Raw genomic sequence first — 22,853 nt, 5'->3', positions numbered from 1 at the left:
AGTCCATGTTGTCACAAAGAGTCACACATGACTGAGTAACAAGAAAACAAGATTTAAGGATATGAAGAAAACAATTTATTCCTAAATCTCAAAATCTTAGAATATTGAACTCAAAGATAAATAAAACTAATCCATTACAGGCTCTTATGGTAGCTCTCAGTCTCCTGGTCAATGTTTTCTCACACTTTCACCTTTATTAATGATTCTATTCCAAAAAATTATTTTTGTTTTATGGTTTGATGTAACTATCCATATAATGGAAATATATCTGACACGTTCAAAGAAGAGGCTAACTTTAGAGAATTATATCTATGTCATATAGAAAAAGAGCACATAGGAGATATTATGCCTTATTGACTAGGCATTATAATATTTCTCTGTTTCCTAAAAATGAGAATTTTCTGCTAAACACTGGCCAGTGCAAAATTTAAACTATTAAGAATTTACGAATAGAGCTGGAGATTTGGAGAGAATGCCAAATCATCTGCCTTAACTCTGAGCATCTGCCAGTAAAAGTAGACTTGCATAACAATTCTCTATATGCAGAGATCCCTACTTCATTGGAGAGAATAGAGCAAGTTAATTAGGTCTTCTCAAGCCTCATACTATGTTTGCTTAAAGCCAGGAAAGAAGATAGGCAGTCTTTGCTCTAGGATCGAGAGTCACCTATTAGTTTTAATACTCAGTAAATCAGTTGCCCGTTCCCAGTCTTAAATAATCTTTCTCTCATTTAATCTGACCACAAAACTAGTTTGGGTTGTGTAACTGAAACTGACTTCCCATGTGACTTGAATTTCTGGGTATTTAATACTAGAATGTAACTATGCGTGTGCGCATGCTAAGTCACTTCAGTAGCATCTGATTCTTTCCAATACTATGAACTACCATGCTGCTCTATCCATGGGATTATCCAGGCAAGAATAATGGAATGGGTTGCCATGCCCTCCTCCAGGGGATCTTCCCAACCCAAGAATTGAACCAGCATCTCCTATGTCTCCTGCATTGGCAGGCAGGTTTTTTTATCAGTAGTGTCACCTGGGAAGCCCAGAATGTAACTATAACCATTTTCTATTCATGATTCTGGCTCAGTGTGAATAGTAGATACATGAATACAAAATCAACTTGCCAGTAGGACTGCAAAATTTGCCCTTGTTCGAAATTGTGGTCTAAAAACCTCACCATTCTTAACCTGAGAATACTCACTCTTAACTGAAGCAACTCATAAACTGCTTCTCACATGGTTTATGAGCAAATGGAACACTTTTCCCGTAGTAGCAGTGATGATTAGGTAATTCAATAAATGATAGCAGAAGTTCAGAACCGAAGTTCTGGAAGCCAGCAGAATTTTTGAGGTACCAAGAGTAACCATTATTATGCACAGTACTTATTCAAATACAGATTCCCTGGTGGCTCAGCAGTAAAGAATCTGCCTACAGTGCTGGAGAGTTAAGAGACTCAGGTTCCATCCCTGAGTAGGGAAGATCCCCTGGAGGAGGGTATGGCAACCCACTCCAAAATTCTTGCCTGGATAATCCTGTGGACAGAGGAGGTTGACCTGCTGCAGTCCATAGGGTCGCAAATAGTCAGACATGACTGAAGCAACTTAGCATGCATGCATATGGACCCTGGACTGGATTTACTGATCCAATTTTTCATAGTTGTCTTTGAGAATTCACTTTCATATGCAGCAATTTGCTTTTTAAAATTATCACTGTAAGTAGGATATAGCAAGTTGTGAAATACTTTAATGAAAAAATACTGACTGATGAGTTCAACTAATTAAATCAATACATATATAATGGTGAGGGAACAGCTATGTGTGAGAATGGTTATATCTCAGTCTATGATACTCATTAATCTAAAGAAAGAATATATGCACTGAAGGACTTCAACAACTTAGAAAAGACATCAGTGATTAGGGATGGATATTGCATATGATGCATATGATCAAATTGCCAACAAATATGCTAAGTGTATGGTATTTCTTATTTGTTTAGGTTTATGTGTGACCTGAGTTAAATATCTCTCCAGCTCTCCATTTTGCTCTGCTGTCACTCCAGTCACACCAATTAATTCTTTACTCCTAGCACCATCTGGGAAGCCCAAAACACTTCTAAGTATGCTTAAAAATATATAGAAGGAAAGTGAAAAATTTGATTAAAAGCCCAATTTAGGTTTTTAACTTTAAAATAAAGACAGGTAGTGAGAGCCAACGTTTCAGAAGTAAGTCCAAGAGGAAAAAGTTTAGAAACCGACTTAAGCCAATAAATAATTAGAAGGAGTTATTAAATAGTATTATAGAAATGTGTGGCAGATTTTATGCAATTTAGCCCCCTTTATATATAGTTTAAGCACTTCCCTGCTAGTTAAGCTGGTAAAGAATGCATCTGCAAAGTGGGAGACCTGGTTCAATCCCTGGGTTGGGAATATCCCCTGGAGAAGGGCATGGCAACCCACTTCAGTATTCTTGCCTGGAGAATCCCCATGGACAGGAGTCTGGTGGACTACAGTCTATGCGGTTGCAAAGAGTAGGACTTGACTGAGCAACTAAGCACACACAGCATATATAATTTAAAGAGAGAAGAGCCAGCTGGATGAACAAAACCCTGTTAAAATATGACTTTCAAAAGTTAAAGAACACAATTCCCTTAAAAAATATAAGCCTGTATCAAAGATTTACTTAAATCATTAATGAGGTAGCCACCTAGAAGGAAATGCTTGTTAGAAGGCGTGTAAGAGAAATAAAGTTATTTATAGGCACCGGAACAAGACTGATGCTTAGATTCAAAGATGGCTACTGTTTGACAATAATAAAACTATAACTTTGGAATTATCTTTTCATTGGGCATAAATCATTTGCATGTCTATGGGACAAAATCCATTTGATGTCCTATTGTATGAAGATCATGTGCATTACTATAATTTTTACGAAAGTGAAAGTGAAGTCGTTCAGTTGTGTCCGAGCCTTTGCTACCCTATAGACTATAGCCTCCCAGGCTCCTCCGTCTATGGGACTTTCCATGGCAAGAGTACTCGAGTGGGTTGTCATTTCCTTCTCCAATTTTTATGAAAGTTAATATCAACTTTTAAAGAGTTGTAAAACATGCTCTCCAGTAGTAAACAGTAAGTCAAAGAAAAGTGCATACTCCTAAAGAGAGAAATAATCTTCAAAGAGACTGTTAGACCCATGTAGCAAGTGCCAGTTAAACACTGGAAGGGCACAAACATGCTGACAATGCCAAGCATGAATAAATAATCACTAAATGTTCAGTTCAGTTCAGTCGCTCAGTCGTGACCGACTCTTTGCGACCCCGTGAATCACAGCACGCCAGGCCTCCCTGTCCATTACCAACTCCTGGAGTTCACTCAAACTCATATCCATCAAGTCAGTGATGCCATCCAGCCATCTCATTCTCTGTCGTCCCCTTCTCCTCCTGCCCCCAATCCCTGCCAGCATCAGAGTCTTTTCTAGTGAGTTAACTCTTCATATGAGGTGGCCAAACTATTGAGAGTTTCAGCTTTAGCATCAGTTTGGGTATTTAGGCTCCTCCAAAAACTTCTCATTTTACAGGATAATTTAAAATTGTGACAATAGATAAGTCATTTAAAAGAGATATTTTCACATCTTTAGCATTTACTACTTTCAATTTTCTACTAAGAACATATATATTTTTTTAAATGTCTTCTTCAGAAGATCATTAAAAAAATGTAATAGCATTTTAGCAAAAATACAAAGTAGACCAAAGTCACAGTGCAGGATTTATTGCCTTTAATGAAAACATTAACTACACTAATAGAATTGTATTATCACTGATTTAATGCATCTCTTATGAGTACCACACCAAAACACATTACACTCAGTGGAATGTTTAAATCCTTTAAGCTCAGGCAAGATATTCAAAATTCCAACAGTTCTTCTAAGACTCAACCTACAATGGTGAAAAAGTGTTATGGTCTTATTTATGCTATAATTTAGAATTTTCATCTTTCCCTAAGGACATGATGATTGAGAAGACATAGTGACTTTTGAACAAATATGTGGAAGATTGACAAAATGTTCTGTAGCTCTAATGAGGCAAGAAACAAGAGAATTAAGATTTAATTGTGACTACCATAACTGTTCATTGAGTCAAAATCCTAGATAAAAGAATGAATACATATTACTGTTGATAAAATTTATTTGCCAAGCAAAATTGAAACAACAAAGATGATCAGGTCTAAAATATTCTTATCCTTCACAGCATCTGAAGAGTCAAGGAATAGTATCAAACTATTGAAAGTGGATCTTTGATCAGAGGAAGAATGTAAATAATTGTTTGGAAGCAAAATATTTTTCTTTTCCTCAGAGACCTGTCTTTTCAAGTATCTTGAAAACAACATTTCACCTTTAAAATAAAATTTTCTCCAGGTCAAGATCAGAGAATAGGCCTTTGGACAAAGGAGTACTGCTTTTTCTCCCTATAATTTAAGTGAGAGAAGCAAAAGGTGTTCCTATGCCTCCTTGACATACTTTTCAGACCACCAAGATTAGGGCTTTTCACACAGAAACTTACAGCCCAGACCTTATAGTAATAAATGTAATTTTAGCTCTCTGAGTTTACATGTAGAAAGGATGGTTCATTTCATCATTAATAATGTTATTATTGACTAAAAGAGTACACACACACACCCAGAGTTTAGGAAAATGTGCAAAATTGGTCTTTGTGGTAAGTTTGTGCACATTTTCATAAACCATACTAAGTTCACATTGTACTGAGGGTTTAGTAGTAGAATATTTATTCGATTCATCTCCTTCCTCAGCCTCTCAGTGAATGAATTGTCAGCACTTTATTTTTGTTAGGTTTTCATATGCAGGTTTGATATTATAGTTATATGTATATATATGACCCTAATGCTGGGAAGGATTGGGGGCCAGAGGAGAAGGGGACAACAGAGGATGAGATGGCTGTATGGCATCACCGACTCGATGGACATGGGTTTGGGTAGACTCCAGGAGTTGATGATGGACAGGGAGGCCTGGCGTGCTGCGATTCATGGGGTCGCAAAGAGTCGGACATGACTAAGCGACTGAACTGATATACATACACACACACACGTGAATATATACATGTGTGGTTGTGTGTGGAAATGGGGGTGGTATTGGGGAGTAGATGTGTGCAGAGGATGGAATATCCTATAGAAATTCCACTATAGATTGATACTTCATTTGGAATGCTTCCTTTGCTTCTCTTTACTAGAAACATTTAACAGTCAAGTAATCAAAAATGTGGATATTAGGATATTCACTAAAATTCCCTCTAGGCCATCAAAATCAGCAAACAGCTGCTTTTGTGTTGGAATATATTTATGTATTTCAAGAAATTCAGCTATGTTCCCAATAGGTCCCAATAGGACCTTATTCTAATATTCCTGTCCTACACAGTCTTTATAATATCTACTTCCAGCTCTCAGAATCTGTACTCTTTTCTAACATCTTACAGAAAAACTTGAATGAACATTTTGGCCAACCCAGTAGAATCATTTCCCCTTTACACTCAAGTTTTCTTAGTAAATATGCTAGTCAATTTGGTCATTTATCAACAGACCTACAGAGTAAACAAGGAACAGCAAATTTAAGATTGGATGATGATCTCTCTGAAGGGATGGACTTTGACTATGTTTTAAAACTCATCCAGAAGTACCCCACTAGGTGAACCAATGTTTCCCAGGTGTCTCAATGATAAAGAATCTGCCTGCCAATACAGAAGACATAGGTTTGATTCCTGGGTCAGGGAGATCCCATGGAGGATGGCATGGCAACCCACCTTAGTATTCTTGCCTGGAGAATCCCATTAAGAGAGGAATCTGGTAGTCTATGATCCATAGAGTCACAGTCAGACACACTGAAGTGATTTAGCATGCATGCATGCAAGGAGAATGAATATTTGCATCATAAATAGTGTGACCTTAATGACATGGTGACCAAAGGAAACTAGTCTGTCTTTCTGAAGTTAACTTACCATTTCTAGATGTCGTTGCCATTAGGAAATGGCAACCCACTCCAGCATTATTGCCTGGGAAATCCCATAGATAGAGAAGCCTGGTGGGCCACAGTCCATGGGGTTGCAAAGAGTCAGACACAACTTAGTGACTAAACAACAACGAGGTGAACCAGTGTAGCCTGTTATCCTTTCCACATGAGTCAGGGATGGGAGTTGCAGGGGGCAGGAATTGGATTTAGACCACTGATGTGAACTTTAGTTCAAGCTGACCAATTTTAAAAGATTTTAGAACTTATGTCCTAAAGATTTGGAAAAAGTGAGCAGAGTGCCTGGCTTAGAAAATGGATCAAATAGAAACTGGATAAAGCAGAGTATATATCCTCTCACTGCAGTTGCTTTTCCTTTTCTATATGGCTTTGCCTATGAAGACTTTATCTTTCTTTTATTTACCTTTTATGGAGTAAGTCTATATAGTAGCATGAACCGAGATGTTAGAAAATCTCAACATCAAGCATAAAATGAACAGTAGAGTGTTGATGCTTGCATTTATGCTATTTTTGATATTTGTACATACATATCATATTTGCTGTGTATGAGGTTCCCATCTATAAGGTTCATTTTTAAAATTATAATATTTGCATCCCTGTGGCATAGGAGGATAAACATTTTTTGAATTTATTTTTTATATGAAAAATTTGGAACATCTCAAATAGAATTATCCTTTGATCTTGCTCAAAAGTCTGTTTGTATTTGAATGTAACTCCTTCACCTGCCATTTCTGTTACCTTGGGCACAAAGACATTTAACAAGTTGCTTAAACTTTCTGTTCCTCAGTTTCTTTCAATGTAAAATGAGGATAATAGTAACTCCTATGACACAAAGTTATGAGAATTAAACAGAGATAATATTTGCAAAGAAGTTTAAACAATGCCAAGTACATAGTTAAAAACATGCAAAGGGTTGATGGATAAAATTTTCAAATTTGGAGAAGTTAATAAAATTGTCAGAAGCTTTCATTAAATCTTTATCATAAAAGTATTAACTTCTTAATATAAAACTGAAGGAAATTGATTATAACCTGAGAGACAGTCTTTCATCAAGCTCTGAGGACTGTTCCATTCATATTAGATGTCAAAGTACAGTTTTATTGATATAAATTTTTGAGAGAAGGGGTTGTAAGTCAAAAAATGTATTGGCAGTTTATACAATCCAGATCTGTATGTACAAAGTGAGCAATAGGTCATTGTGACTCCTTGTAAGATTAAGAAAGTAATCTCTTAAAGAGATGTAGTTATCACAAATGTGCAACGTATACTAAAGGGGAAGGAGGAGGTCCAAAGGGAAAAAAAAAGTTTGAATTTTTCTTATCTTGCATATGAATTTTATTTCATCAATACAATGGTTTGCCTGAGGAAGACTCATAATTCCTAAAATACATTCAAGGAAAAGAATTTTGAAATATTTAACTGGAAGAGGGTTTGCAAGATGGAAATAAAAATGGGTTGCTGCTTGTATACCAAAGAGAAAAAAAAAAAACAGCATTCTGGGATTATAGCATGAAATTAGATTAGTAAGATTTACATTCAAATGAAGGTAGCAGGGTTTTACTCACATGACCTCATTATTTTCTCACCAGCTTAAGAAATAATACAGAAACAAACTGCTGGATATTAAGGAGTTGCTGTAGAATCAAATTGCCTGTAATCAAGTCAAAACAGTTGGTACAGAAACAGGTGCTTTCAACAAATGGAAATGTAAAACACTACATTATGTATATATAACATAGCAGATGAGCTGTTTTTTTCAAACTGTTGATGGGGAAAAAAAATTCAACAAAGGAGCAGAGTTTCAGTTTTATTCAGGGACTTTACTGAGACTAACTTGGAAAATAGCCTCTTAGCTCCAAGGGGAGTGCGCCAAAGAAATAGGAAAAGAACCAGTATACATGTATGAGTTTTTGGCTGGGGGATACACTTAGTCAATCATATATATTGGTAAAGATTACTGCTAGTTACAAAAAACTAGCTATCTCAAGTATTATTTTAATGTTTTTCTATGTATGAGAAGATGCAAAAATCTAGGATCATTGAAATTCTTCCTTAGTTGTGCCTCAATTATTGAGATGATTCCCAAACACAGAATGCTTCATCCTAGTTTCCTCCATCCTGAATTCCCCTCAGGGCACACTGTCAGTGGGTGACTGCACTGGGTTGGAAATTATCCTTGTTTAACTGGATGATGAAGGAGACTTTTCTTCTTTACAATGCAATAAGTAAATATATTTTAAGAATATTTATTTACTTCAGTGCACTAGATCTTAGTTGTGGCATATGGGATCTAGGTCCCTGAACAGGGATTGAACCTATGGCCTCCCTGCCCTGGAAGTGCAGAGTTCCAGCCACTGGACAAACAGGGAAGTCCCAAGTAAATGCATTTTTAAAGTATATGGTCAAGTCAATGAAAAATAGAACGAGAAAGAAAAATTGTGAGAAATCTACTCTAATTAAATTTCATTAAAATAGATAAATCTAATATAGGCTTTTAGTCTTTTAATTTCAGATTTCATTGTAGTTAAAAATGTTTGCTTAAAACATTACTTTTATCTTTCATAATCTGTTCAAGACATCTTGAGGAAGAATAAGTTGATGTAATACATTTAGGTTAAACAAGAGGATTATAGAGTCAGGCTACCCTTGTTTCAAATTCTGCTTTCAAAATTTACTGTAATAGTTCTATGCCCTTGAATAAGTCACTTATCCTATTTTTGTCATAATTTTCTTGTATAAAAATGGGAATATTTTCTAAAATATTAAAAGAGATTATGTAGGCATATGAAGTACCTAGGTTGGTCATGGATGTGAGAGTTGGACTGTGAAGAAAGCTGATCGCCGAAGAATTGATGCTTTTGAACTGTGGCGCTGGAGAAGACTCTTGAGAGTCCCTTGAACTGCAAGGAGATCCAACCATTCTAAAGGAGATCAATCCTGGATGTTCATTGGAAGGAATGATGCTAAAGCTGAAACTCCAATACTTTGGCCACCTCATGCGACGAGTTGACTCACTGGAAAAGACTCTGATGCTGGGAGGGATTGGGGGCAGGAGGAGAAGGCGATGACAGAGAATGAGATGGCTGGATGGCATCACCTACTAGATGGACGTGAGTTTGAGTGAACTCTGGAAGTTGGTGATGGAAAGGGAGCCCTGGCTTGCTGTGATTCATGGGGTTGCAATGAATCAGACACGACTGAGTGACTGAACTGAACTGAACTGAACTGATGAAGTGCCTAGGATGTACCAAGTATGTTGTGGCACTCAATAAATATAATACAATTTTTATATGTACATTACAATTTTGTCATAGAAAAATACCAGTACTTCCAAGAAAATTAGAACATAACCATTCATTTAAAATTATTCCCTAGATTACTATAAATTTTCTTTTCTAAAAGTTTATGAATTTGCTTTTTTTTTTGGTTAGGTCCAGATATTCATGATTCAGATTCCAAAATCTGATTCATGGCCAGTCTGCCTATAATTACCATTTTGACAGAGGAATACAGTGTTGAGAATATTTTATTTCCTATTTAACTCTGTAATGAATTAAATACATGTTCATCATATCTATTCATACACTTTATGGATTGTAATTCACCTATCATTCAGGTGTCTCATCCTTGGAGCACATACTTCTGACAGTGTCAGGTGTTCTTGGTGATGCAGCCCAGAATTCCTAGTCTTCTAATGAGCTAGTGGATGAAGGGGTAAAGGGAAGAAAAACTTTGCAGATGTGGAGTCTTGTGGTCATTGTCTTCACCATCACATGCAGAAACCAGTATCTCTCATCCTGGTATTAATGGGATCATGAATCAAGTAAATGATTCAAAATAATCATATAATTTTGAAATACCACTTTACCCACAACCATCAGCCTGGGCACTTGTGTATATTCATGTCCATGTGAGCACACACACTCATACACTTGAGTGTAACTCTGTCATGAAGCACTAAGGGAAATTAAAATTTTCTACCTGAACACACTAAGTCAGGAAAGACTACAACACTTTTAAGATATTAAAGAGTTACAATATTCTCTTTCCCTTGCTTACTTTAACTGGAGTGATCAGACTGTAGCCATATTACTTGACACACTGGCAGATCTAGAATATGACTTTTAAGCAAAGGTCGTGCCTAAATGCAATAGGATAAAAAACTAGGTATGTGGTGTAACTTGAAAGACACAATGAGAAACTGCTCTCCCAATCTGTTCAACATTGTAACTGAAATTTCATCATCCAATCTTCATTCTCTCAATTTCTAGGGATAATAAAAATGCATGGAGTTCTTTAAATGTTAAAATAAAACACCATTCATCTGTTTTTTGTGTGTGGTCAAGAATAAGAAAACATTTTACAACAATGAGATCAAGCTATGTAGTGATAATATACAAGATAGAAACTTTTGAAAAATAAATGTACCACCAAACTCAAAGTTAGTCACATTTAGGTTATCTATTTATTATTTTCATAGGAGTCATAGTGAGACATATTAAGAATCTAGAAGGCATCGAGGGGGAATCATAAGAAGGGAATTTCTGAAAAGGGAGGGAGAACAATGTCTGTAGCCCAACTTTGCCATCTATATAATTTTGCCTGAAGGAACCTGGCAGGCTAGAGTCCATGGGGTCACAAAGAGTCGGAAACAACTGAGTGACTAAACACACACATACATAAGCTACTGCCTTTATATATAAATTTTATATATAAGTAGAGCATATAAGCATGGTGAATATATGATCCCCGTTCTTACAGCAAACATATAGTCAAAAGTGTGGTGGTGGTGGTTTAGTCGCTAAGTCATGACCGACTCTTGAGACCCCATGGACTCTAGCCTGCCAGGCTCCTCTGTCCATGAAATTTCCCAGGCAAGAATGCTGGAGTGGGTTGTCATTTCCTTCTCCAGGGTATCTTCTCAACCCCGGGATTGAACTCGTGTCCCCTGCATTGTAAGCAATCTCCTGCATTACAGGCAGATTCTTTACTGCTGAGCCACCAGGGATTCCTAGTTAAATGTATAGGCTCTGATAAAACTCTAGTACAAGTGTAGAGTAGAATTACCTTTACCATAACAATAAAGTATTATTACTACATTCACCCTGAAAGCAAAACAACTTTAACAGCCTATGCTATATCTTCTTAAAGGATTATTTCAAAAACTCTTGAAACATTTACAATGTAAATAAAGGCAAAAAATGGCTGTGTTGGGAACTGAGAAGACTTAGAAATCTATTCTTTCTAGAAATGTTAATGTATCTTCTTAATAAGATCTGTGTTTCATTGGTCTTAGACACATCACCGAAACTTTAGAAAACAGTGACATGTTCACTAAAAATGGATGAATTTAGCTTAATTGTTTTCAGCTTCTTTTCACTTTCTCAGTGCTACTCCACTCACACTAGTAATTAAAACTTGAGTTCTGAAGGCTTTTATCCTGAGACCAGGCTGAGAAAAGTAAAAGGGAAATGAAACTGAAGGCTTACAAGCAAAGAAACAGTGTGATCCATAACTAAAGTTGAATTCCTGACTATTTTCCCACGTGTGTTTTTGAAGAAAAAACAAGTTTAAAACTTTTCTGATTTATTTTCAAAATGAAAACATCCTTTAAATATAGTATACATTTATTTGTTTTATAAAGACCTATCTGGGTTTTCAAACTACAAATTTGACTAAATGAGAACCCTGATCAAGTTGGGTGTTCCCTCTTGATCATACGACATTGCCTAGAGTTGGGTTTATGGTGAGTGTGTCTCAGCCTTTCTTATGCATTTCAGTGTGGGTATTTTCTAGTGTGCCTGATGTGTAGGAATTATACAGCTAGTGTCCGGATTCCTTTCAAAGAAAACTTCTCTAGGTGTAGCTGTAGGTTTGATGTGTCCATGGGAGGAGGTGATTTCAGGTTCCTATGTTGCTATCATGGAACAGAACCTCTCACATAGCCTGGAAAAGTTAGAAGGGCCACCTCCTGTATAGCAGGAAGACATGCTAACTATTAAGGTCCACTGCCACAGAACAAACTTAAATCATGTTGAGTAGAGGCCACTGCTTCCCATCTCCTGACATTATGGTTCATCTTGGGGAGTTCATCAGCTCAAGATTCTTAGAAGTTATTATCAAGCCTTGTATCTAAATTTTTTCACCGACTTTAACCTTTAACTGTAATTGGTAGCCATACCTTGGAAGTCAATTACATCTTTATTGTTTTATTACTGTGACTTCTTGTCAAAATATTTCTGGGTAGCTTGAAATGTATGGCAGCAACCTGTGAGTGATCTTGGATTTGCATAATGTCCCTTCAAAAATTAATCAATAGTCAATCTGAGAAAGAAATGGAAATTTTTTTTTGGAGATAACTTGATGATTACAGCTTGGGAGAGAGTCTTTCAGAAAACTCTGAAAACTGTTCTGACTGTTAGAGGTCAATGTATAATTATATGTTTTTTGAAACAAAGGATAATACATCAAATGAGTTATTGACAGTTTACAGAATCCAGATCTGCATATACCAAGCATGTACTGGGTCATCATGACTTCTTATAGCAGCAGTCCCCAACCATTCTGGCATCAGGGCCTGGTTTATGGAAGATGATTTTTCCATGGACTGGGATATTAGGCAGTGGTTCAGGTGGTAATGCAAGTGATGGGGAATGGCAGATGAAACTTAGCTAGCTTGCCCACCCTTAACCTCCTGCTGTTCACCTGGTGTCTAAGGTGGTGCAGGAGTTGGGGACCCCTGACTTACAGGATTAAGATGGAAGGTTATTTCCTTGGGAGGTCTCATTAATGCAGATACACAATATACACTAATGGGGAAAGAGGAAGCTGAAACAGAAAAAGCATTATGTTAAATTTTTCTTGTCTTGCTATAAAATATGAATTTTATTTTATCAGTGTTTGCCAGCTTTGGGAAGAAATCAAGTAAATTCCACAAGAGAAGCGTCCTGTGAAATATCTGACTCAATACCGAAAAAGAGTCAAATAATCCGTTAGAAAAGGTAAAGTTGTGACTTACTTGGAATCACAATTGATAGAGACTAATACTGAGGAAGGGATTTGATTATGTCTTTGAATAGGGAACAAGGAAGTGTGGGGAAAAGAAGACCTGGAAATAATAAGATATGGTCAGAAATGAAAGATTGAGACCATCAAGGATGAAACATCAACTAATTTATTGTCTATCTATCTAGTTTCATCTAGGGTTCCACCTCTCCTTTCTTTACTGTTTTGGTTCAAGAGGATTTTCCTAGGGACCCAAAATGTGCAATGATGATAAATAGAGATAGATTATGACCATCACAAAAGATAAAAAGGAGAACCTCTCTAACACTTATTTTGTGAGTGAAGATTTGTATCTGAATTTGTGTTTAACAGAAAAGTAACAGTTTACATGTGAAATTTTTATGCTACAGAAATTTTCAAAGAATATAACTTATATAGCCAAATAAATTTTGTTGTTTTAAAAAAGTGTACATGGTTGACTTCACACACAAATGATTAACAACTTTATGTGAGTTTTAGATTTTTAAAATTTAAACGCAAAACAAAAAAAATCTTGTGAATATTCTATGTTTCAGAATCCTACTGTTACTTTAAAGTGCAGCTCCTCCATAGATCCAGCACTGATAGAGGTTTCTTTGATTTTCAGCTCTCTCTCTCTCACACACACATGCCATGTATATCTGTAGCACCCTCACACTACTTATAATAAAATGAAATGACTCTATGGTAGTGTTAGTTGTTCAGTTGTGTCCAACTCTTTGTGGCCCCAATGGACTGTAGCCTGCCAGGCTCCTCTGTTCATGGAATTCTCCAGGCAAGAATACTGTAATGAGTAGCAATTCCCTTCCCCAAGGAATCTTCCTAACCCAGGGACTGAACCTAGGTTTCCTTCATTGCAGGCAGATTCTTTACTGCCTGAGCAACCAGAGTAGCCCCCCAAATGACACTTTAGTGAACTGTTATCTTGAAATAAGACTGCATGGGCCCAAATCCTAAATCTACTATATATTATCTCTGTGGCATTTATCATGTGGCTTTAATTTTTTTGTGACTCAGGCTATTCCTTTGTAAATTGTGAATTGTAATAGTATAACTTCCATAAAATATAGTAGTGAAAAATCAAACTAATACATAAAATTTACTGAAAATAGTATCTAAAATATTATAAACAATAAGTGTTAACCATTATTATTACTATATTATTAGGTATAGTACCATTGTAAATATCTCTAATTATGTGCACTGAAAAGGTTGAAAACTAATATTGACTAGATATTAGTTGAGTAGAAGATTCTTTTATGTGCTCTCATGCTTTATTCACGTTCTCATATAGTCATTAAGAAATAAAGTTTGTCTATATTTCAAGTTATATGTGAGGATCACAGATGTGCTTCCAAATATATAAATGTTCAAATAATGAAACAGAGTTACTGTCTAGTAGGAATATGAACAATAAGAAAATTTTGATATATTTAAAAATTTTCACTCTCATATTACACAGAATGCTAATAAACTACTAATTTTATTTCTCTTAATTTTTATCCATTTCTATCTATAGATCTCTCTTAACGATATATAAAAATATATAGTAAGAGAAATGGGAAATATGGTAATATCAGTAATAAGGACTTCCTGCGTGCTCTGCACTCTAGTCAGTTATTTTCAGCATTGTGTTATTTAATTTAGTAACACTCTCTAGACTATTAACGATCACTTATTGGTGTTTAAAGGCAAGGAAACTGAGGCTTACAGAGTAAGTCATTTATATAATGATACAGAAAAAGTGCCAAAGCCATGATTCGAATCCAGGATCTTCAAAGTCCAAATTCTTAAGCATAAGACAAATCTAAATGTTTACATTCTAAGATAGCAAGTAGCACAACTACTAAATTCTCCACCTCTGAATTGTATTGTGAAATTAGATAATAGCTCTAGGGAGTCAACTGAAAGCTTCATGGAAAAAACCTCTCTTCTAAATAATCTCAAAAAGGACAAGCAGTTGTTCAGTCTACACTTTGTCAGTCCTTTAAAAAAATATGTCATGCCTGGATTCAGTGGTCCTGCAATTGCACTAATAAGTACAGGATATAAAAGCTCTTTTAAAATTCTTATTGCTCTTAAAAAACAAACCATATTTTAATAGGATGGAACTTGTCACTTACAAGGGAAATTTTCCAGCATATATTTCTTCTTGTCATGATGCAGCTCTCTCTTTTGTTCCAGTATTTCAGAAAACTATCTGTAAGCAAATGAGAACTGGGGGGCCAGGGCAGGGTTGGTATTAAGAGGGAGACAGTCAAATCCCATTCCAATCTCTTCATTTCAGTCAGCACTTTGCTTCAGAGTATTACTAGGATCATTGAAATATGATTAATGTAATGCTAGACTCATCTGCAGCAAGATCAGCTTTATTAAGGAAACCAAATTCTTCACAGGAAAAGAGACATATTAATGAATATTGAACCTTTGATATCAAAGGAATTAGATGATAACTCAAGTGACTTGAAAATTCAGTGATTAATGTATGTAAGTACTATAAGTACTATCTTCATCTTTACAGGTTTTGTGAATTATACCACTTCAGAGACAAGGAGGAAGTGGGCACTTTTTCTCTTTGCTAAAGATTAACCTCATTTTGTCTTCATCTCCTTCATCCGAAAGAAGTATTGCTCATATCACTGATGGTAATTTCTGAATATCAGACACTGTGGAAAATTTGAATCATTACTCAGATAAAATGTCCCTTTCTACTCTGCTGTGACCCCAAATAAATGTTAATATTAACCCTGAGAAATTTTGTCTGAAATTTAAGAAAAACAGGGAATTTCTAGTATTTGAATGTTCTTCTCAAGTGAAATACTGTTCATACCATAACTTCTGGATCCTAGAGTAAAATGCACATAACCATCTGATCTCAGAACTATATTTCCATGAAGAGCAGTCACAAAGCAGTGTTGTGTGATTAAATCAATGTTTTCAGACCAGCACCAACAATTTCAGTTTATAATATGAACATATTTTCTCTCAAACACTGGACATATTGCTGCTTTATTTATCTCCATCTCTCCAAAACACTTGCTGCTTCATTAAGGTAGAAAATAGAAACAAACAAAAAAATATTTTTAGCTATTATATCTTCACATTTCTCGTTGACCATCTACTTTGCCAATTTCTCAGGGAATAAAATTAAGTCATCTAGATTTTACTGGTTGCATTTATCCCGTTATTTGCCTCAGAGACTTCACTACCTCAAACCAGAGCTGGCCCTAAAGCATCAACTTCTGTTCATACCCTACTATCATTAGCTTTCCTTCTGCACCACTAAATGCAGATATATAAGTACCTCCATATACATATGTGGCATCATTGAAATTATACACTTTAGTTTGAAGCTCATATATGCATAGTGATCTGTCATATACAATCAACAGTGTGAAAGCCAAGTCATTATTTCCTATAAGAACAATAGAAATGTTACACAAAACTAATTCAAAATGTTTTTTATTTCATTTCATTATTTGTGCATATTCTACCAACCTTTGGTTTACTGAGGAATCAGAAAAGACTGAAAAAATAAATGAAGTGTACGTTGGTCTGCCTCTCTCTTTCCTTTTGTGTTCTTAATTTCAACATAAGAAGGTTAATGAAGGAAAGTAACATGAAACAGTGTCATATATTTTTTCCTTTTCATATTGTTCATGGGGTTCTCAAGGCAAGAATACTGAGGTGGTTTGTCATTCTCTTCTCCAGTGGACCACATTTTGTCAGAACTCTCCACCATGAACCATCTATCTTGGGTGGCCTTATATGGCATGACTCATAGTTTCACTGAGTTAGATAAGCTTTGGTCCACGTGATCAGTTTGATCAGTTTTCTGTGATTGTGGTTTTCATTCTGTTTGCCCTCTGCCAGATAAGATTAAGAGGCTTATTGAAGCTTCCTGGTGGGAGAGACTGACTGGGGGAAACTGGGTCTTGTTCTGATGGGTGGGTCCATGCTCAGTTCAATTCAGTTCAGTTCAGCTGCTCAATCATGTCCGATTTTTTGTGACCCCATGGACTGCAGCTTTGCAGGCCTCCCTGTCAATCACCAATTCTCAGAGTTTACTTGAACTCGTGTCCAGTGAGTCAGTGATGCCGTCTAACCGTCTCATCCTCTGTTATCCCCTTCTCCTCTTGCCTTCAATCTTTCCCAACATCAGGGTCTTTTCAAAAGAGTCAGCTCTTTGCAACAGGTGGCCAAAGTATTGGAGTTTCAGCTTCAGCATCAGTCCTTTCAATGAACAGTCAGGACTGATTTCCTTTAGGATGGACTGGTTGAATCTCCCTGCAGTCCAAAGGACTTTCAAGAGTCTTTTCCAACGCCACAGTTCAAAAGCATCAGTTCTTCAGTGCTCAGCTTTCTTTGCTGGGCCAGGCTCAGTAAATCTTGAATCTAATTTTCTGTTGATGGACAGGGCTGTGTTCCCTCCTTGTTGTTTGACTTGAGACCAAACTATGGTGGAGGTAATGAAGAAAATGGCCACCTTCTTCAAAAGGTCCTGTGCATGCACTGCCACACTCAATGCCCAGACCCTGCAGCAAGCCACAGCCAAACCAGGCCTCCTGGACACTCACAGGCAAGTCTGGGTCAATTTCTCGGGGGGGGTGGGGGTGGGGAATAGCTGAAAAAAGAAGAGAAGTGAGAGCAAAAGGAAAAAAGGAAAGCTATGCATTTGAATGCAGAGTTCCAAAGAATGGCAGGGAGAGATAAGAAAGCCTTCCTCAGTTAACAAGGAAAAGAATAGAATGGGAAAGACTAGAGATTTCTTCAAGAAAATTAGAGATGTCAAGGGAACATTTCATGCAAAGATGGGTACAATGAAGGACAGAAAAGGTATGGACCCAACCGAAGCAGAAGATATTAAGAAGAGGTGTCAAGAAGACATGGAAGAACTATACAAAAAAGATCTTCATGACCCAGATAACCATCAGTGTGTTATCACCCACCTAGAGCCAGACATCCTGGAATGGGAAGTCAAGTGGGCCTTAGGAAGCATCACTATGAACAAAGCTACTAGAGGTGAGGGAATTCCAGTTGAGCTATTTCAAATCCTGAAAGATGATGTTGTGAAAGTGCTGCACTCAATATGCCAGCAAATCTGGAAAACTCATCAGTGGCCATAGGACTAGAAGAAGTCAGTTTTCATTCTAATCCCAAAGAAAGGCAATGCCAACGAATGCTCAAATTACCGTACATTTGCACTCATCTCACATGCTAGCAAAGTAACGGTCAAAATTCTGCAAGCTAGGCTTCAGTAGTACATGAAATGTGAGAATCTAGCTGTTCAAGCTGGTTTTAGAAAAAGCAGAGGAACCAGAGACGAAATGGCCAACAGCCATTGGATCATCAAAAAAGCAAGAGAGTTCCAGAAAAACATCATCTACTTTATTGACTATGCCAAAGCCTTTGACTGTGTGGATCACAACAAACTGTGGAAAATACTGAAAGAGATGGAAATACCAAGCCATCTGACCTGACTCCTGAGAAATTTGTATGCAGGTCAAGAAACAACAGAACTGGACATGGAGTAACATACTACTTCTGAATTGGGAAAGGAGTTAGTCAAGGCTGTATATTGTCACCCTGCTTATTTAACTTATATGCAGAGTGTATCATATGAAATGCTGGGCTGGATGAAGCACAAGCTGGAATCAAGATTGCCAGGAGAAATATCAATAACCTCAGATAAGCAGATGACACCACCCATATGGCAGAAAGTGAAGAAGAACTAAAGAGCCTCTTGATGAAAGTGAAAGAGGAGAGTGAAAAAGTTGGCTTAAAACTCAACAGTCAGAAAACTAAGATCATGGCATCTGGTCCCATCATTTCATGGCAAATAGATGGGAAATATTGGAAACCATGACAGACTTTATTTTGGGGGGCTTGAAAATCCCTGCAGATGTTTACTGCAGCCATGAAATTAAAAGACGGTTGCTCCTTGGAGGAAAAGCTATGACCAATCTAGACAGCATATTAAAAAGCAGAGACATTATTTCACCAACAAAGGTCCATTTAGCAAAAGCTATGGTTTTTCCAGTAGTCATGTATGGATGTGAGAGTTGGACTATAAAGAAAGCTGAGGGCCAAAAAATTGATGCTTTTGAACTGTGGTGTTGGAGAAGACTCTTGAGAGTCCCTTGGACTGCACAGAGATCCAACCAGTTAATCCTAAAGGAAACCAGTCCTGAATATTTATTGGAAGGACTGATGCTAAAGCTGAAACTCCAATACTTTTGCCACCTGATGTGAAGAACTGACTCATTGGGAAAGACCCTGATGCTGGGAAAGAATGAAGGTGGCAGAAGAAAGGGATGACAGAGGATGAGATGGTTGAATGGCATCACCGACTCAATGATCATTAGTCTGAGAAAGCACTGGGAGTTGGTGATGGACAGGGAAGCCTGGCATGCTGTATTCCATGGGTTGAAAAGAGTCAGACATGACTGAAAAACTGAACTGACTGAACTGAGCATGAGTCAAAAAGACACGGTAGTCTTCTTTGGTCATTCATGTTTCTTAGAATATGATGAACACTCAAAAGAAGTGAGTGCTGGTTTGAATTGAAAGCAGGGCTTATTAGAGCTTTCTGTTGGACCATAAAGAATGCCGAGTGCTAAACAATTGATGCTTTCAAATTGTGGTGCTGGAGATGACTCTTGAGAGTCCCTTTGATGATAAGGAGATCAAATATATCAATCCTAAAGGAAATCAACCCTTGTGATGGAAGGACTGATGCTAAAGCTGAAGCTCCAATACTTTGGCCACCTGATGTGAAAAGCTGACTCATTGGGCAAGACTCCGATGCTGGGAAAGATTGAAGGCAAAAGTAGAAGCGGGCAGCAGAGAATGAAATTGTTAGATAACATCACTGAAGTTAATATGAAGTTGAGCAAACTCTGGAAGATAGTGAAGAACAGTGGAGCCAGGGTGCTGCAGTCGATGGGCTTGCAAAGAGTCAGACATGATTTAATGATTGGAACAACAACAATCAGGGTTGTCCACACCCTCATCTAGTCAGTTATATATGTAACATGGGCTTCCCAGGTGGCTCAGTGGTAAAGAATTCTCCTACCAGTGCAGGAGACACAGGAAATTTGAGTTCGATCCCTGGGTCAGGAAGATCCCCTGGAGTAAGAAATGGCAACCCACTCCAGTATTCTTGCCTGGGAAATTCCATGGACAGGGTAGCCTGGCCATTTGCAGTCCATGGGGTAACAAAAAGTAGGACACGACTAAGTGACTGAGCATGCACAAACACATATGTAATGTATTGTTTCTGGTATAAATTTAGTCCCCCAAAAGATGGTATTTGGAGATGCAGTCTTTGGGGAACAGAGTGAAATGTATCATGAAGATGTGATTCTCATAATGGGACTAGTACCTTTATAAGAAAAGGAAAAGGTGAAGCTCTGTGTGTCTTTCTGCTAAAGGAGGACACAGTTAGAAGGCAAAATTCTGTAAGTCAGAGAGTCCTCTCTAGAATCTGACCTGCTGGCTTCCCGATTTCATGATTATAGCCAGCAGAACTGTTAGAGAATTTTTTTCTATTGTTTAAGCAGGGCTTCCCTGGTGCTCCCTCCCCGCCCCTCACCTCAGTCCTTAGTATTTTGTTATAATAGCCTTAATGGAATAAGACACATGCTTACCTTGTACTCAGTTGTTCAATTGTTCAGTAGTTTCTGAATCTTTGTGACCACATGGACTGCACTAGCCAGGCTTCCCTGTCTATCACCATTTCCCGGAGCTTGCTCAAACTCATGTCCATTGAGGTGGTGATGCAATAAAACCATCTCATCCTCTGTAGTCATCTTCTTCTCCTGCCTTCGATCTTTCCCAGCATTAGGATCTTTTCTAATGAGTTGGCTCTTCACATCAGGTGGCCAAAGTATTGGAGTTTCAGCTTCAGCATCAGTCCTTACAAATGAATATTCAGGTTAATTTCCTTTAGGATGGACTGGTTTGATCTCCTTGCAACCAAGGGACTTTCAAGAGTCTTCTCCAAAATCACAGTTCAGTTCAGTTTAGTCACTCAGTCGTGTCCGACTCTTTGCGACCCCATGAATCACAGCACACCAGGCCTCCCTGTCCATCACCTACTCCCGGAATTCACCAAAACTCATGTCCATTGAGTTGGTGATGCCATCCAGCCACCTCATTCTCTGTCGTCCCCTTCTCCTCCCACTCCCAACCTTTCCCAGCATGAGAGTCTTTTACAGTGAGTCAACTCTTCACATGAGGTGGCCAAAGTATTGGAGTTTCAGCTTTAGCATCAGTCCTTCCAATGAACACCCAAGATTGATCTCCTTTAGAATGGACTGGTTGGATCTCCTTGCAGTCCAAGGGACTCTCAAGAGTCTTCTCCAACACCACAGTTCAAAAGCATCAATTCTTTGGTGATCAGCTTTCTTCAAAGTCCAACTCTCACATCCATAATGACCACTGGAAATACCATAGCCTTGACTAGACAGACATTTCTTGGCAAAGTAATGTCACTGCTTTTTAATATGCTATCTAGGAGTGCCTGATGAACTATGGACAGAGGTTCGTGACATTGTACAGGAGACAGGGACCAAGACCATCCCCATGGAAAAGAAATGCAAAAAAGCAAAATGGCTGTCTGAGGAGGCCTTACAAATAGCTGTGAAAAGAAGAGAAACGAAAAGCAAAGGAGAAAAGGAAAGATATAAGCATCTGAATTCAGAGTTCCAAAGACTAGCAAGGAGAGATAAGGAAGCCTTCCTCAGCGATCAATGCAAAATCACAGTTAAAAAGCATCAATTCTTTGGTACTCAGCTTTATTTATGCTCCAACTCTGACATCCATACATAGCTTTGAAACCATAGCTTTGACTATAGGGACCTTTGTCAGCAAAGTGATATCTCTGCTATTTAATACACTGTCTAGGTTTGGCATAGTTTTTTTTTTTTTTTTTTCCCCCAAGGAGCAAGAGTTTTTTAAATTTCATAGCTGCAGTCACCATCTGCAGTGAAATTGGAGCCCAAGAAAATAAAATCTGTTCTGTTTCCATTGTTTCCCCATCTATTTGCCATGAAGTGATTGGACTTGATGATGCCATGATCTTAGTTTTCTGAATGTTGAATTTTAAGGCAGCTTTTTCAGTTTCCTCCTTCACTCATCAAAAGGCTTTTTAGTTCCTCTTCACTTTCTGCCATAAGGGTGGTCTCATCTCCATATCTGAGGTTATTCAGTTGGGTGCTTCTAAACTCCCAAGTGTTTTGGTACAATGGAGTTGTAAGCTCATGGGACATTGTAAACACTATGTGCATATGGAACAGTAGGGATCAGGGTTACACATATTGCGTACATCTAATATATTCACACAATGATCCCTTGTCCCATCAATTTTGCTTAAAAAACATAAGTTCAAAACAAAATTATTAAGAATTTCAAGGGCCATTAACCAAATTTAGAGCCCTAAGCGTGGGGCCCTATGTGACTGCACAGGTTGCACACTCATGAAGTTGGCCCTGAGCATTATCACTTGAATATGGAACTGGAGAATATCAAGAAATATCTTGAAGGAAACACTGATATTAACCTAGAATATAAATATTACATGTCAGGATGAAAACTGCCCCAAAACAAATGATGGTAAAAATTAGGGTTATTTTAAGAAGAAGTATTTTTGAATCACATTTTAATAGAGAAGTGTATTAGGTAATTCTACCAAAGGTAGAAACATATATATTATTTGTGAAAGTCATTTAAAAATATTTTGTATATTAAAAGTATTTATAATGAAATACTGTGTATTTAT

Source organism: Moschus berezovskii, chromosome 12 (genome assembly GCF_049115385.1).
Source record: "Moschus berezovskii isolate FMDL1 chromosome 12, NW_MosBer_1.0, whole genome shotgun sequence".
NCBI lineage: Eukaryota > Metazoa > Chordata > Mammalia > Artiodactyla > Moschidae > Moschus > Moschus berezovskii.
Note: the sequence above shows the minus strand (reverse complement) of the source record.